We start from the raw sequence: 18,448 nt of genomic DNA, 5'->3' as shown, positions 1-18,448 counted from the left end.
GTTCAGGCCTCAGCCCATCTGAAACAAGTACAAGAGACATAGACATACGCTACGGGTTAAGAACTGTTGGTGAACTTTTAACGCCAGCTGGATTACATCAGCAAGGCATTGAGCGAAGATGCTCTACCTGAGGAGGGTTGCCAGGATAAATAGGTGGAGAAGAAGGGAGGTGTTGAGCGTTGAGGCATTAAGGAGGCATTGTGGGCTCTCCTACGAGTTGCTGTCTGAGCTGTTGGTTCTCCTGGAGAAGCTTTGGTCCTCACATCGAGCATTGCTTCCTGGCTCTGGAGGGGAAGACATGTGCTGCTTGGTCTCTAGGATGAACTCATCACGCTGCTTCCTGGCACGTACCTGACTGTGCTTGTCGTCGGAGGAGCTCGGGGACTCCGTGTCGCTGAGGACAGCTGTAGTGCCTTTCAGGACAGCCCTGCTCTTTGTTGTGAGTGTGACTTCTCGGCTCCAGTGTAGAACCCTCATCCCACTAGCACAGCTCCTGCTTCCTGCTGGCATAGACTTTCTGGCTTCCACCGCTGACCCTTGGATCTTCCTGGCACGGATCCGTAAAAGAGACTGGCGTGAGTCCTCCTTGTGGGCTCTGGACTTCCAGTTGGACTCATGGATGTGTTGTCCTGAGCTCTGGATTTTTATCTGGACTCATGTGGGACATTGCTGTGTGGTTTAGGCTCTTGACTAAATACTATATGTCTTTGGTGTTGCAGATAGATTTCCTGTGTTAACTCCCGGTGACCATAATAAAAATATTATAAACTCCATGTCCTGATCCTAGTTGTTCTCTGTGTACAACCCCTGACTACAACAACATAGAAGACACTGAAAGATACACACCTGAAATATCTGAAAAGAGAGCAAATGAAATAAAGAAAGAAATCCATGAAGCTACAGAGGAAATTAGATCAGAAATAACTCCTCAGATAAAAAAGAAATGACAACTATAATGAAAGAAGTTCTGAGCATATCTAAAGAAGCCAAAGAGTAAAAAAAAAAAAAAAAAAAACAGAGTAGCACAGGAAAATGATGGAAGCATTGAATGAACAATATAGGAAACCAAGTAGAATGCATGAAACAGATTCAAAGAGATATTCAGGAAACTAAAAATTCCATTGAAAGCTGGCAAAACTGCTTGAATGAAACTGAGAATAGACTTTTAGATCTGAAGATAGGATCTTGGTTAGTGATCAAGAAAGGAAAGATCTCTTAAAAATAACGGGGGCCATGAAATAACAATTCAACATCCCCAAGATGATGCAAAGAACATGCTGAAAAAAGGCAGGAGTCAACACAAACGACATAAAAAACTATTTGCAGAATTAATAGCAAAAGATTTTCCAAGCATGGGAACAGAATCTGATGTACAGATAAGTGAAACATATAGAACTCCAAATAGCCACAACTAAAATAAATATACACTCATACATATAATAATCAAGATCCAGAAATTCAGCACAAAACAGAATATTAAAAGATGTTAGAGAAAAGAGATAGATCACCTATAAAAGAAAGCCCATTAGAATTATGGCCAACTTCTCAACACAAACCCTCAAGTCAAAAAGAGCTTGGAGTGAAGTTTTCAAGCCCTGAAAGAAAGCAACTTCCAATCCAGATTGGTATGCCTTGCAAAACTATCTTTCAAACTTAATGGGGAAATAAGATACTTTCATGACAAAGAAAAACTGAAGACCACCAAACCAACCTTACAAAGCATACCAAAGGACATTCTACAGAGAGAGAAAAATGACCACGGTCCCAGGAACAGTGACAGAGGGGAATCACAGAGCAGGCCAGACAATTGAATGGAGGAGAAAAGCAGGCAACCAACAGTAGGAAAAAATCATGGAAGGGATGAACCAGTGCATGTTGGCCAAAACCGTTAAAGTAGATGGCTTCATTTCACCAACAACAAGAAACACAGGTAGAGTGGATCAAGAAACACATTTAACTCAAAAGGAAATTCATAAACAAGGTCCAAGGAGACAAAACAATGCTTCATGTGACAGGGAACCAGAAACAAGTAGGGGTAACTTGTCCATCCATCACAAAATGGAAAAGAAAGGTACATCATTTTTATACAATTGAAAGCTATTCAGTTGTAAAGAAGGATAATCATGAGGGTCTTATAGGTAAACGGATGTAACTTTGTGATCATGCTCTTGGGTGAAACGGTTTGGACTCACATGGGTGAACATCATGTTGCCTCCCCAGTATAAAAAACTGAAGGAGTTAGTGGGATCCAATATGTACAACAGATATTGTGAAAGTGAGAGGGGGAGGAAATGTCTAAAAAGGGAAGGTGGTGGCCATTGTTATTTCCTTATTATCTTGTTGTAAAGTCCTGTATCATTTTCATAGTCTTGTTTTGATTGGTTTTATTCTGTTCTGCTTTGTTTGATGTTTTATTATGTTTGATAGTAGGGGCAGCTATTTGGAAGATAGAGGCATTATGGAAGCCATTGTTGATTTCTTATTATCTTGTTTTGATGTCCTGTATCACTTCCACTGTTTTGATTGGCTTTATTATATTTTATTTTGTTTGGTTTTATTCTTTTGGAAAAAAAGAAGAAAATTACCAGATGATTTAATTCAAATTGGAGATCTCCCTCACAAGAAAATTTTCTTCTAAAATCATTCCAGTGAGATTTATAAGAATGTACAATGATTTGTGCTTCTTGAATGGCCAGCAACATTTAACATTTTTTCCATGTGTTTATTGGCTGTTTGTATTTCTTCATCTGAGAAGTATCTGTTCATTTAAGATGCCTCTTCTTTGATTTGGCATTCTAATACCTTGGATGTGTCCAATTTTTTTTAGTTCTTTGTGTATTCTAGATATTAGTCCTTTGTCTGAGGAGTAGCTGACATAATTTTTTCCTACTCTGTAGGTTGTCTCTTCACTGAGATGGTGGTTTCTTTTGCTGTACAGAAGCTTTTTAATTGATGTGATTTCATTTGTTGATTTTTGGTATTATTAGCACAGCTGGGGTTTTTTTGTTCAGAAAGTCTGCCTACATCTATGTCTTCAAGTGTTTTACTTATTTTTTCTCCCAACAATAGACAGTCTCTGTTCTAATGTTTAGATTTTTGCTCCATTTTGATTTAGTTTAGTGCATGGTGAGAAATCAATCTTCAGCATGTGAATAACCAGTTTTCCCAGCATTATTTGTTAAAGAGGCAGCAAAAGCATTTGGCCCTTTGGTCAAAGATAATGTAGCTGGGGGTGTGCCCGGACTTGTTTCTGCACCTTTTATTCTGTACCATTGAGTCATGAGCTTGTTTTTTGTTTTTATTTTTGCCAATACCATGGTGTTTTTATCACTATATCTTGTATTTCAAGTTATGTCCAGGATCGTGATCCCTGCCTGGCCCTTGGTGCTTATTTCACTCCTGAAATCAACCAATAACAAATGCTGGCAAGGCTGTGGGGAAGAAGAAATCCTGCATTGTTAGTGGGAATGTCAACTAGTACAACTACTATGAAATCAGCATAGAGATTCCTCAAAAAACTAAACATAGAAACTCTGTTTGACCCAGCTATCCCCCTTATGGGTATCTTCCCAAAAGGGTTACAAGACATCATACCACAATGATATTCACATTTATAGTGGCATAACTCATAATAACTAAATTTTGGATGTGGCTTATATGTCCACTGACACAACACTGAAATTCCATCTCACTCCAGAAAGAATGACTGTCATCAGTAAATCAACCAATAGCAAATGCTGACGGGGCTGCAGGGTAAAAGGAAACCTCACTGTTGGTGGGATTGTACACTGGTGCAACCACTGTAGAAATGAGTGTGGAGATTCCTCAAAAAACTAGGCTTGGAGGTCCCATTTGATCCAGCTATTCCCCTTCTGTGTATTTTCCCAGAAGAACTGAAGCAACATATTGTAGAAATGTGTGTGCATTCATGTTTACATCAGCTCAATTTGTAAAGGCTTAATCTTTAAAACAATCCAAATGCCCATCAACTTCAGAATAGATAAAAAGATGTATTTTTATATGATGGAGTACTACTCAGCTATAAAGAAGGATAAACTCAAGGCTTTTATAGGTAAATGGATGCAACTTGAGAACATACTCATAAGTGAAATAAATCACTCACATATATAAATATCATATAGTCTCCCTAGTATAAAAAACTGAAAGACTAAATAAGATCCCACATGTACAATAGATATTGTGAAAGTGAAAGGGGAGGAAATTGCTAAAAAGGACAGAACAATTGGGATGGGGGAAAGGATAAAAGAAAGAAGAATAAAGGCTACACACACACACACACACACACACATATAATTATACTGCTAATATCAGCTTATCAAAAACACCAATTTGTGCTGATTGTTTGATCATTTTTTGATGTGTATATCTTGTAATCTGAGCAACTACTTTGATGATAACAACATGCAATATGTTAAGCATTATCAGTCTCCTATTATTTTGTTTGGAAATTTTGAATCATCATTTTTATCGTTTTTTCATTTTAAAATAAAAAATACATATGTGATTTTTCTTGTGTGTGTATGATACTGGGAATTGAGCCAGAGTTTTCATACTGAGCTATTGCCTATCTCTTTATTTTGAAAACTTTGAGTTTACAAAGTCTTCTAAACTGCTGAGTTTCCCAGGATACTCTCAAACCTGGGATCCTCCTGTCCAAGATGCTTGAGTATCTGGAATTATAGATGTGTGCCACTGCACCCAAGATAGACTTTTATGTTAAAAAGTAAAAGTGATTTATTAAAAAGCATGAAACAAGATCTCAACAGTTGGAGATAAATAATTGGAAGTAAAAGGGAATATTCATAGCTGGAGAGAGAATATAAAAAGTGTTAGTTTTATCCAAATTAAATTAAAATAAATTAATTTTCAAGAAAAATTCCCAAGACAAATTTTGACAGGACTTTCAAAATATATGTAAATATTTACATAAAAGAACAAGTAAAACTATTAAAATACTTAAATAAAAGGTTGGGGATGTAGCTCAGTAGTAAAACATTTGGTAAAGTGCTCAAGGCCCCGAGTTCAATCCTCAGCATTGCAAAAACCAAGCAAACAAAAGCACTCAAATAATTATAACCATAATGATGATGATATGTCTGCCTTACCAGCTTTCAAACATTTGTACAAAGCTATAGTAATTTATTTATTGTTTTTAATTTTATTTTAAAGAGGATAAAACAGAATAAAACCAATCAAAACAACCAGTGTAAGAGATACAGGACTCCAAAACATTACAACATTGACAATAGTTACCATAATGCCTCTTGATGACTTTAGACATCTTCATGCAGATAACTTCAGACATAGTAAAAATCAAGCAAAACAGAATAGAAACAATAAAAAACAGAACAATGAATGCAATAAAAGACTTCAAAACAAGCCAATAGCAAATTCAAAATTGCTGCCATAATATATTTTGCTGTCTTTGAAATAGCTGCTCCTGCCTTTGGATTTGATGTAATCAAACAAAACAAAAGAAAACCCAACCCAACAAAACAATGGAAATGATATCCATACAAGATCATAGGGAATCAACAATGGCTGCAACCCTCAGAAGGAGATCTCCCCTGGATGCCACACTGTCCTGCTGTTCTCTGAATCTATGATCAAACTACTGGCCCTAGCCACCAAAGCACCACAGGCATCCAATTGCATTTCACCTCCACAGCTGTCATCACAGCCGGATTAGCCAATCCCTTACAGTGGGGGGAGGGAGCTGGTACTTCTTGCTTGCCAGCCCGTGTGGGGATGGGACTGGGTCTGTCTGTTCCTGTCTGGTGGTGGCCCATGCATGGCCAAAGCTGTAGTAATTTAAACAGTGTGTTAGAGAAATCTAACCATGGAACAGAATGATGGGTATGGGACTAACTTGTGATTATTAGGAGTATGATTTATGATAAAAAGATAAAGCAAAAATGGACCACTTAAGGAGTTGGCTTTAGACAATAAACTATGGAAAAATAAATAAAATACCTGTTTCACATGCACAATGCACTGATGCAGGCACATACACACAGGCTCATCAAGATGTATCATAATCTAAGTGTAGAATGTAAAAATTATAAAATTTTAGAAAGAAAATGCATAAACATATTATTGTAACTTCAGAATATAGACAGTGTTTTTAAATAGAAAAAGTAGGCAAAAATTAAAGAGGAGTTGGATAAATTTCACTGTAAGAAAATAAGATATTTACAGCATATATAACTAACAAGGAATCATTGCATGTAATATTTTAAAAACTCTTGAAAATTAATAATAAATATGATGGACAATCCAGTTGGCCATTCATAGAAAAGAAGACTGAATGGCTGATGACCACAAGCGAAGAAGCTTACTTCATTGGTAATGAGGGAAATTAAAGAAAGAAAAGGAAATGAGAAAAAAGAAATTTCTGAAAGTCCTTGACTTATAGACATTCAGGTTGCCAACTTTTATAGGCATGAAAAGGCCTCATATAATGAGCATTTGTAGATGTGAACAAATCATAGAAGTAGCTCACGTGTCTGCCAGACAGAGTCACAGCAATAGTTACTAACTGAGGGGGGAAGGCAGGGGACAGGGTGCAGCTGAAGGCCCGTCAGCAACAGCAGATGGAGCTTTGCTCCCACCTGATGTCGAGGACGTCGGTTTTATGATGGATTTAATCTGTCCATCCCTTGAAAAGATCGTCCAGTGATGTCTGAATAGCAGCTCTTTTTTTCTCCTCACAGATGGCTCTATCTCATCCACCTCTTCTAGTTAGTACTTTCTTGTCAGTTCATGCCACGCAACCCCCTACACGCCAGTTGTTGTACTATGATTTTAAGGTAATTTGAAAAGTACACTAGTTCATTTGCAGTATTTTTATGTACGCTTTTTCTAATGCTTAACATTTTATATTTGTGTCAAGGGTGTGTAACACTTATAGTGTCAGACTCATGAATGAATCTGACTTAATGAATATTCTCCTGGAATGGAACTTGGTCATAAGCCAAAGACTTTCCGTATTTTCTACTATAACACTGATAAAAACCTCAAGTTGACAATGCTAAGTGATGATTAGTATATGGGGAAATAGTAGTGTTTCAACACTTTTGGTGGCTGTGTAAAATCATATGCCAATTTTTGGGAAAATTTAATGTTCCCACTACAGCTGAAGAAGTATGAGCTTTGACTCATGCAATTTTGTCAGGTGTGTACCCTAGAGAAATTTTTTTATTTATGTGTAAGAAAATCTACTGCAGAATATTTTGGATTAGTGAAAATAGTAAATGTCTAATTATCTGTAAGTGGGAGAGCAGATAAAATATCAAACAACATGCATATAATAAAATGAATGAACTAAATCTCCTATGTCACAATGGGTAACTATCAAAGTGTTAGGGCTGACAAAATAAACTCTAAAATAGTGATAACGAGCCATTATTTATCTTTCAAATTGTTGTTTATGACCCACTTGTTGGTTGTGAAATTAAAATTCAGTAGGCTACTGCCAGCACTGCAAAATAAAACTAGAAAGAAAATGTCAGAATGTACTCCAAGTAGTTAAAAGTGTTCTCTCACAAAAGTTTTGTTTCAGATTACATACATCACACACACAGACACACACAAAAGCACACATAGGCAATTATGTCTCAGACTCTTGGATATTGGTTCCAAGACTTTTTGGAGGTACCAAAATCTGCAGATATTCAAGTCAACCACCCACATTCTCTTATCTACTTTAAATCATCTCTAGAGTGCTCATAAAAATACAATGTAAAAACTATGAAAATAGTAAACGTTAGTTAAGGAATTACGACAAGAAAAACATTGGTGTGTATTCAGTACAGACACAATTTTAAAAACTTTTCATGCTATCGTTGGCTGAATCTGCAGATTTTGAGCCTGTGGATAGAGGGTTGACTAAATATGCATATATTTCTGTATGTTTTTGAGACCAAAGTGTGGAATATATCTCTTAGATTGAATGTGATAAAAAAGTGCTTGAAAGCCAATGCTTTTTGTGTATTCACAATGCAAAACAATATTTTGTGATTATGGATCCAAAAGAATGCATAAAGGAGACAGATACCAGCATTAAAGTAGAGGTTTACTACGGAATTGGGGGTAGGTGAATGATGGGGAGAGGGAAAGAGATGTATGTGAGGATTTTGTTCTATGTAGTTTGATAAATAACAATGTATCTGACACAAAACTTCAAATGCTATTAACATCAAAGTGTAATGTGTTCATTACTGTTACTGTATTGTCTGTACTTTTTCAAATAGTTAAAACATTCCACAACTAAAATTTTAAAAATTAAACAACATTTAATGAATCATAAAAGATATGGGGATGTGGATGGAGTGGGGGACAGAAACTCAGATGGCTCCCCAATCCTGCATCAGAGGACAAGTTGAGTTGACGTCTCTGTGGCTAAATGCCCCACAGGCTCTGGGCCAGTGGGCTGGTAGCTAAGGAGGTGACTGCCAGCCATTGGTATGGTCCTACTGCTGTGTTTTGTTCTTGCTTGGCATTGTCGCAGATTTTACTCTTCTCCAGTTAGATCACAAATTGTCTGAAGGCAGCTATGGATCTTAAAGTTTTATCATCCTCTTCAGTTGAGGATTATGATCGCCACCCCCCTCCTTTTTTTCCCAGTATGGTTTACTGTGGAGTGATTCTCACCAGTTGCGTGGAGTGGGGATCCACTGGGATTTGGGGAGGAAATTTCCTCACATTTTCCATTCCTTTTTTCCCAGAGACATGGTGTTGGCAGAGTGACAGCCGCTTTTCTCGGCAGCCAGATGAGAAACAGAGCTAAGGCAGAGGCGAAAACAGCACTTGTGTGGCCAGGGCTATTTCTCAGCATTTTAAAAAGCCAGGCCAATTTGGGGTCATTTTTCTGAAAGGCAAAGGACAATGTAAAACTTGAAGAGGACCAAATCCAAGAGGAGCAAAGACCAATATGTGAGTGGAGGAACTCTGGCCAGGTGGCGGCTGCCGCGTGTTTCTCTTTCTTGGTCGAGAGCACTTGCCTTTCTGCATCTCAAGCCTGTGCCTTGGTCTCTGGCGGTGGACACACACATCCTCCCCTTTTCCCCACCAAAGGGCGACTCACTCACTGGCCCCTGCCCCCAAGGGTGTCCCTGGAGTGCTGCTGTTGAGGGTCGGCCCATCTCCGGGTGGTGCCCACACCTCTGGTAGGTGCTACTTCTGCCACAAGGTAGTCACTGACTTTGCTCTGCCCTTTCTCACCCATTCTGCTGTGAGGCTAAAATGACAATAATTCCTCAAATATGAAGGAAATTTTACACTTTCAAAGGACTTTGGCAAGGACTGCCACAGTGTAACCCTTTATTCTCCATTAAGATTGTATTTAAAACATTAGTTGTAAGTTTCAAAGAAATGTTATAAAATCAAAATAAGACATATACACTGGTTTTATTTTAAGGAAATGTTACAGAATGGCTGACAATGAAAAAAGCGTCCACCTTTCATTCATTCCCATCCACCTTAAATTCAGATTCTGTATTAGTTTCTTTCCCAGTTGCTGGGATAGAATATTGACAACTGCAATTTAAGAGTGGAGGTTTATTTTGGCTCATGATTTCAGAGGGTTCAGTTCATGGTAAACTGGCTCTGAGGAAGAAATGTTGTGGCAGAGGAAACATACAGTGGATGGAAGGTGTGGGGGTGGATATCTGCTCACCAGTGGCAGCCAGGAAGCAGAGAGAGAAAGGAGGAGCCAGGGATAAGATTACACCTTGCAAGTCACATCCCTAGTGACCTGCCTCTTCTGACAAGGTCCTACTCCCTAACAGAACATTCAGCTATCAGTAGATGAGCTGAATCTGTAGACTGGCCCACTGTTGAGTATGCACCCCCTGATCCAGTCACCTTCCAAAGTCTCCACTTTTACATATGTGAGACTTTTAAAGGAGACATTTTAGATCTAAAATGCAACACATAGAGGAATCCATTTAAGATTGATTTTTCATTTTTTGTTTCATTTTGTATTATCATGGCTTAATACATGGAAAAGTTCCATAGCATTTTTTATCAAGTTGATAATACTCAGCCTTCTTTCTGGAATGATGAAAAATGATCTAAATGATCAAGGTTATGGTGATGGAAATAGGTAGTTTACAGTGGATAAATTATTCCTTCATAAAGCTATTATGTAGCATGCTATTGACAAAAAACAGATGTGTAAGACCACCTTGCAACACCATGGAACCCAGGCCTCTCCTGCAACTCCTGCCTTCTCCACAGACCACCTCAGAGGGCCTGAGAACTCCAGCCAGAGATGTGCATCGTGCAGTGCCAGAGTCTGAGCCCCACAATTCTGGCCCCCCACCCAGGACCTAGGAACTCCAACCTATGTTGCATGCCCTAGCAGTCCCACCCCTGCCATCTGGGACCCTTCTACCTCCTGGACCTAGTACTTCTGTTGATTTTTGGCTCCTACACTTCCTCCCAGAAACTTGGACTGTAGTGGATTAACCATGTGGTAAGAAGAACTCAGCAGGCTTCCATCAGTGAGATGAGTTTGCCCCTAAAATAGGAATAGAGTTTGGGCGGGTAAACAGGAGTAACAGAGAAGCCCTTTCTACAAGTAAGCCATAAGCAAGCTTGGTAAGTTGGTGGCTGAGTCCTTCCTCCATACGGAGAATATCAGGTAGCTTGTGGAGGGTGCCAACAAGGCCTTCCCCCCAAATTAAGAGAAAATTAAGGGATCCTGTGGGATACCCAGAGACACAGTAGGGTCCCAGATGAGACAAACACTATGAACATGGAGATCTGGTAACTCTGAACAACCTGAAGACATAATAACAGCAGGAACTAGGGGTTGAGTTTCATCAATACTCCTAGGCTAGTCAGCCTAGGAAGAACACAGGACTCACCCAACAGGCCCTGCAGGGGCAGTTCAGGTGACTGTCCCACCTCTTCATTATGGGACCAAGAAATTGGACAAACATCAACCTTACAGCAGGACCCCAAGATACACACTACTAACAGTTGACACTAGTGGGATTGAAGGACCAAATATTAACTCAAAAGGGGAAAATGGCAAAATGAAAAAACAAAATGCAATTTCAAACATCTAGTCCATTAGGAGCAAGTACAGGAGACAATGAAATAGAAGGCTTCAAAAGTAACACACCGGAAATCTCTGAAAAGATAGCAAGTGAAATAAAAAAAACAACTCCATGAGGCTATAGAGGAAATCAAATTAGAAGTACTCTCCCATGTAAAGACAGAAATAAAGGAGTTGCTCAGGGCAGCTAAAGAAAAAATAGATACAAAAGTACAGGAGCATGGGAAACTGATTGAAACCTTGAATGAACAATATAGAAAACAAGCAGAATTCATGAAACAAACTCAAAAAGATATCCAAGAAACAAAAAATTTTTATTGAAAGCTGGAAAACCATTTAAATGAAGCTGAGGATAGAATTTTGGACCTTGAGGACAGGATTGCAATTAGCAATCATGAAAGGATAGAACTTTTTAAAATAACAAAGCAGCATGAAATGACAATCCAGCAGCTTCAAGATGATGCCAAGAGAAATAATATAAGACTAATAGGCATTAGTGAAGATGCAAGATCCAATGCAAATGACATAACTAAAATATTCACAGAAGTAATAGCAGAAAATTTCCCAAACACGGGGAAAAAATCTGATATGCAATAAGTGAGGCATATAGAACACCAAACAATCACAACATAAATCTACACCCAGACATATAATAATTAAGATCCCAGACATGCAGCATAAAAACAGAATACTAAAAGCTGTTAGAGAATAGACACAACTCACCTATCAAGGAAAGCCCATTAGAATCCAGCAGACTTTTTAGCACAAACTCTCAAGTCAAGATGAATTTGGAGGGGCTGGGGATTTAGCTCAGTGGCCTAAGCACCTGCCTCGAAAGCAGGCAGTCATGAGTTCGATCCCTGGTACCGGTAAAAAAATGAAAAAGCCAAAAAAAAAAAAAAAAAAAAAAAAAAGATGAATTTGGAGTGACGTATTTCAAGTCCTAAAAGAAAGCAACTTTCAACCCAGACTGATGTACCCAGAAAAACTTTCATTCAAATTGAATAGAGAAACAAGATACTTCCATGACAAAGAACAACTGAAGAAATTCATGTCCTCCAAACCAACCCTAAAAAGAGTGTTGAAAGACATACTAAATAGAGACAAAAATGATCACAATCCCCAGAACAACAGAAAGAAACCACCAGGTAGGACAAGCAATTAAACAAAGGAGAAAAGCAGAAAGCAAACAACTGGAACATAACATGGCAAAGTTGGGCCAGTATGTATCAGTTACATCCATAAATGTAAATGGCCTCAATTCACCTATCAAAAGAAATAGGTTGACAGAATGGATCAAGAAACATGATCCCACAACATACTGTATACAAGAAACACATCTGTTTCAAAAGGAAACTTATAGATTAAAAGTCAAAGTATGGAAAATAGTATTCCATGCAACAGGAACCCTGAAAAAAAGCAGGGGTAACTATTCTATTTGCAGACAATGTGAACTTCAAACCTAAAATGATTAAAAGAGATAAAGGTCACTACATACTTGTTAGTGGAAAAATTCAAGAGGAAGAACTAACAATTACAAATATATATGCACCATATACAGGAGCACCCAACTATATAAGACAAATACTAATGGACATGAAAAACCAAATACACAAGAACACAATTATAACAGGAGACCTTAATACCCCATTGTCACAAAGAGATAGATCAACTAGACAAAAAGTCAGTGACGAAATAATAGGACAGAATCATACCTGTGAGAAATTGGACTTAGTAGATGTTTACAGAATGTTCCACCCAACCACATCAGAATACACATTCTTCTCAGCTGCACATGGGACATTCTGAAAAATAGACCATATATTATCCCATAAAACATTCTTAAGTAAATGCAAAGATATTGAAATTATCCCATGCATAATATCTGACCATAGTGCACTGAAATTGGAAATTAAAAAAATAATGAATACCTACTTTGAAAATCTCCACTCACATAGAGTGGAAAACACAAAGGAAATGAACAGATTTCTAGAAACATATGAACTGCCAAAACTCAACCAAGAAGATACAGCAATTTTGAATAACCCAATATCAGATATTGAAATTAAAATGTAATTAAAAACTTACCAACAAAGAAAAGCCCAGATCCTGATGGATTCACAACTGAATTCTACAAGAAATTTAGAGAAGATTTGATGCCAATACTCCTTAAACTCTTCAATGAAATTGAAAAGGAAGAAACCCTCCCTAAATCACTCCTGGAGGCAAGTATTATTCTGATTCCAAAACCAGAGAAAGACCTAACCATAAAGGAGAACTATAGGCCAATCTCACTAATGAACATTGATGCAAAGATTCTCACTAAAATACTGGCAAATGGAATTCAGCAAATCATCAAGAAGATTGTACATCATGACCAAGTAGGACTCATTCCAGGAATGCAGGGATGGTTTAACATATGCAAATCAATCAATGTAATACACCACATCAACAGAGCCAAAAATAAAAAAAACCACATGGTCATCTCAATAGATACAGAAAAAGTTTTTGATAAAGTCAACACATGTTCATGATAAAAAGCCTTCAGAAACTCAGAATACATGGTGTCTACCTCAGTCTCATAAAGGCCATCTATGACAAACCAGCAGCCAACATTATGCTAAATGGACAAAACCTGAAAGCTTTCACACTAAATCAGGAGCAAGACAAGGGTGTCCAGTGTCACCACTCCTATTCAATATAGTTCTGGGAATACTAGCCAGGGCAATCAGAGAAGAGAGAGAAATAAAAGGAATAAAGATAGGAAAGGAAGAAGTTAAACTATCACTATTTGCAGATGACATGATACTCTACATAGATGACCCAAAAAACTCCATTAAAAGACCACTAGAGGTAATAAACAAATTCAACAGTGTAGCTGGATACAAAGTCAGTGCTCAAAAATCAATAGCATTCCTGTACACAAACAAAAAACTCACTGAGAGAGAAATTATGGGAATATCACCATTCACAATAGCATGAAATACTTAGGAATCAACCTAACCAAGAATGTAAAAGACCTATATGCTGAAAATTATGCTACGCTAAAAAAGGAGATTGAAGAGGACACTAGAAAATGGAAAGATATTCCTTGCTTTTGGCTAGGAAGAACCAACATTCTGAAAATGGCCATACTCCCAAAACTGTTATACAGATTTAATGCAATCCCAATCAAAATACCATTGAGATACCTCACAGATCTCAACAAAACACTCCTAAAATTCATTTGGAGACAGAAGAGACCTAGCATAGCAAAGGCAATTCTGGACAAGGCAGAGGCAGGAGGCCTCTCAATTTCTGACTTGAAACTATATTACAAAGCCACAGTGATAAAATCAGCATGGTGCTAACAAAGAAATAGACCTGAGGAGCATTGGAACAGATTAGAAGATGCAAACACAACTAAAAAGACACTCTGTTATGATGATGACAAAACACCATTAGAAGTTGCCAAGTTGTGTGGCATGGAGAAAGGCATCCAAAGGTTTAAGAACTCTTAGTTTGTCAACCTCCTATCTTTCCTTCTCTCTCATTCTTGTCTCAGAGGTCATCTGTCCATAGGTCTTTTGAGATGTTCAAGGTGCAAATCATGTTTTGTCCAGATTTTCTCCATGGTGGGCTTCAGATTCAGTTATGACAGGGTCTTATAGGTTATTACGTGTCCATCTGCATTCTAGTTTCTGAAAAATTATTGTTATTTTCTTATTTGACAGTTTCCTTTTATTTCTTCTTTCTTTTTTCCACCTTCCTTCCTTCCTTCTTCCTTCCTTCCTTCCTTTCTTCCTTCCTTCCTTCCTTCCTTCCTTCCTTCCTTCCTTCCTTCCTCTCTCTCTCTCTCTCTCTCTCTCTCTCTCTCTCTCTCTCTCTCTCTCTCTGAGACACGGTGTTGCTGTGTAGCTCAGCCTGGGCTTGAGCTCACTTACATTGCTCAGATTGGCCTTGAACTCGCCATAATTCTCCCACTCAGTCTCCTGAGTGCTGGAATTACAGGCATGTGCCGCCATGCCCAGCTGACCTTTCCCTTTTCTTGAAACAGATTTACTGAGTTATAACCCATATCCATATAATTCACTCACTGAAAGTGTGCAGTTCATGGGCTTTTAGTATACAAGGGGTAAATGGAAGATAAGATTAATAAAATTTTAAAAAATTGTTACAGTGAACGACATCACCGTTACCCCCCTCAAGATATCCTCCCTTGCTTCAAACACATTTATGCCAATCATTCTGGTCACTTTCTGAAGCATCACTGTCTTTATGAAGTGTGACCATAACACAGCAAGTGCTGCTGCCCCTGCCATCCAGTGGAAAGGTGTCTGTGTAAAGACGGTGTGTCCTCATCCTCTTTATTCAATGGATCTGGCACCATCAGACTTTGGATCTTCTCCAAAGTCAAAATGGCAAGGAGAATCAATTTAGAACATGGAAACAGCCACCACTGTGCAACTAAAGATACAAAGGAGGACTTGCACAATAGCAAGAAGCTGATGGTGGTGCACGCCTATCAGTCCAACATTCGGGAGGTTGAGGTAGGAGGATCTTCGCGAGTTCAAGGCCAGTCTGGGCTACAAAGTGAGTTCAAGGCCAAGTTGAACTTCATAGTGAAAACTTGTCTTGAAAAAAAACGTGGCAAGAATGATGGGATAAGTGTATTCAAAGGGTGAGTATTTTGAAAGGATTAATGGCAATATGTCTTTTAAATAATAATTTAAAAATTTAAACATTCACTATTATTTTTTATTATAACTCATGCTCACAGAATTGTGCATTTATCACAAAAATCAAATTTGATATTTTTCTTTTTATGAATTTATGCCTTACTAAATTCTTTTATTTTACCTTTTGTGAGATTTCAAGGGATAGTGTAGGCCAAAATGTATTTATTCATTTATTTTTTATTTTGAAGATAGTAAAATACAACAGAAAAAGCCAGAACAAAGCCAATCAAGAAATGCAGTGAAACTGGTACAGAACTTCATAGCAGGATCCTGGGATAACAATAATAGCTACCATAGTGTCATGGTTTACGTCAGTGGCCCCCAAACCTCCTGCCTTTGCATCATACATTTGCGATTGGTTCATTGTCTAGGGCTTGGATTGGGGGTGCCAGTGCTACAGCGGCCTAGGGGTGGAACCAGGATGTGATGTAATGGCAGGAAGAAGGTGTGTCTCTCTCTCTTGCTGGTTTCTGCCTTGCTGTTTGCAGCTGCCATGAACTGCGGCCCTGCCATGCCACCCTACCTTGGAGCCAACTGAGTACAGATTGAAACCTCCAAAAACTGTAAGAAATATACCTTTCCTTTCCCAGCTTTGAACATCAGGTATTTTGTCTCAGCGATGAATAAAAAGTAACTAAGAGACATAGTATATTTTGTTATCTTCACAATAGTTGTCCATTCAATCAGGTAAAGCAAAATCAAACCAAACAGTATAAAACCAATCAAAACAATGTTGAATAGAGCAAAACAATTAATCAGAACAAGGCAAAACAGTGAAAACAATATTGGCCTTCAAAGACAGGACAGAAGGAATCCCCCATATTTGCTATATTGCATACTGTCATCCTCCCAGGAGATGCGCAGACCTGTGGCTCCCAGTTGCTAACGGGGGCGCGGGGGGCATGCCAAAGGATGGGATGTTTGAGTCTCAGCCTCGGTGGACGGTAGGCTCAGGGCTGCCTACCAGGGAGGCGAGTGGGTTGCTTTCTTGCTCAGCACCCTAAGCTCCAACGTGGCTGGATCTTGGGAGACGCCCTGGCTCCCCCTGGCTCCCTCGGGCCCTGTCAGTGTCATTTCTTATCAAAGCTTGTATTTTTGTTTTCAGTTCCTTTGATTATTATTATTTTTAATTAAGTTTGTTGGTACATTTCAGATACACATAATGATCACATTAATCACAGGAACGACCCTGTACATGATAGAACTTGATTTTTCCCACTTCCCTGACCTGTCCTTCAATACTTCTTCCTCTCCTTATTTACAAAAGCTTTATTTCCATTTTCCTTCTTTTCTCATTTTTTCTTTTCCCTTCTTTCCTCTCTCCCTCCCTCTCCCTAGTTCTCCTTCACATCTGAACATTTTTCTCATTTCCAGTATCTATTATACAGTTTGGTTTTCATTTATACTTGGTTCCTCACATCAGAGAAATGCAGTATTTACATGTGTTTCTCCTATTTATTTCACTTAAAAGTATGATCTCAAGGTGCATCATTTAGCTAGAGATGTCTTAAACTTATCTTTCTTTATGGCAGATTAGTACTCTGTTGTATAAAAAAAAAATCACATCTTCTTTACCCATTCATCAGTTAATGGGCATTTAGGCTATTTCCAAGATTTAGATATTATAGACTGTGCTGCTATAAACATGGTATATGCATATATCACTGTGGTATGCTTTTAATTCTTTTGGGAATATACCAAGAAGGGGAATAGCTGGATCAAATAGAGTCTCTAGTCCTAGTTCTTTTGAGGAACCTGCACACTGACATCTACAGTGATTGCACAAGTCTGCACCTCCACCAACAGTAGAGAAATTTTGTTTTTCTCTCACAGCCATTCTAGCATTTGTGATTGATTGACTTCCTGATAATAGCCATTCTTTCTGGAGTAAGCTGAAATCTCAGCATTGTTTAATTTGTATTTCTTGAAAGATCAATGTTATTAAACATTTTTATATACTTATTTGTTGTTTCTACTTCTTCATCGAGAAGTATGTGTTAATTTTAAATGTCCATTTTTGGACTGGTCCTTTAAATTTGAGGGGTTGATTATTTTAAATCCTTTATGTATTCTAGATAGTAGTCTCTTGTTTACGGAATAGCTAGCAAAAAATTTTTCTCACACTGTGGGTTGCCTCTTAATTCTATTGATGGTTTTTCCTACCGTGCCAACGATTTTTAATAAGATGAGATCCCAGTTGTTGATTCTTTGTGATAGTTTCTTTACGATTGGAGTTTGGTTCATAAAGTTTCTGCTTACACCAATGTCTTCAAGAGTTCTATCTTTCTATCTTCCAGTAGAATTAATGTTTCTGTTTTAATATTGAGTTCTTTGATCCATTTTGGTTTTGGATGAGTGTATAGTGAAAGATACGGATCCAGCTTTGATCTTTGGCATGTGAAAAGCCAGTTTTTCTAGCACCAACTATTAAAGAGGATACCCTTCTTCCAGCGAAGGTGTTTGGCTGATCAAAGATAAGGTGGCTGAGTATATCTGGAGTTGTTTCTGCATCTTCTAGTTTGTTTCATTAATCTTTGAGTCTGTTTTTTCCTTTGCTAGTGCCATACTGTTTTTTTTTTTTAATCACAGTGACTTTGTAGTATAATTTCAAGTTGGAGATTTGCTGCCTGCTGCTTTTGCTGCC

This window comes from Cavia porcellus, unplaced genomic scaffold (assembly GCF_034190915.1).
Source record: "Cavia porcellus strain 051 isolate PalLab524CR breed Dunkin Hartley unplaced genomic scaffold, mCavPor4.1 scaffold_18, whole genome shotgun sequence".
Lineage (NCBI taxonomy): Eukaryota > Metazoa > Chordata > Mammalia > Rodentia > Caviidae > Cavia > Cavia porcellus.
The sequence above is the reverse complement of the archived record's forward strand: the minus strand, read 5'-3'. Positions refer to the sequence as shown.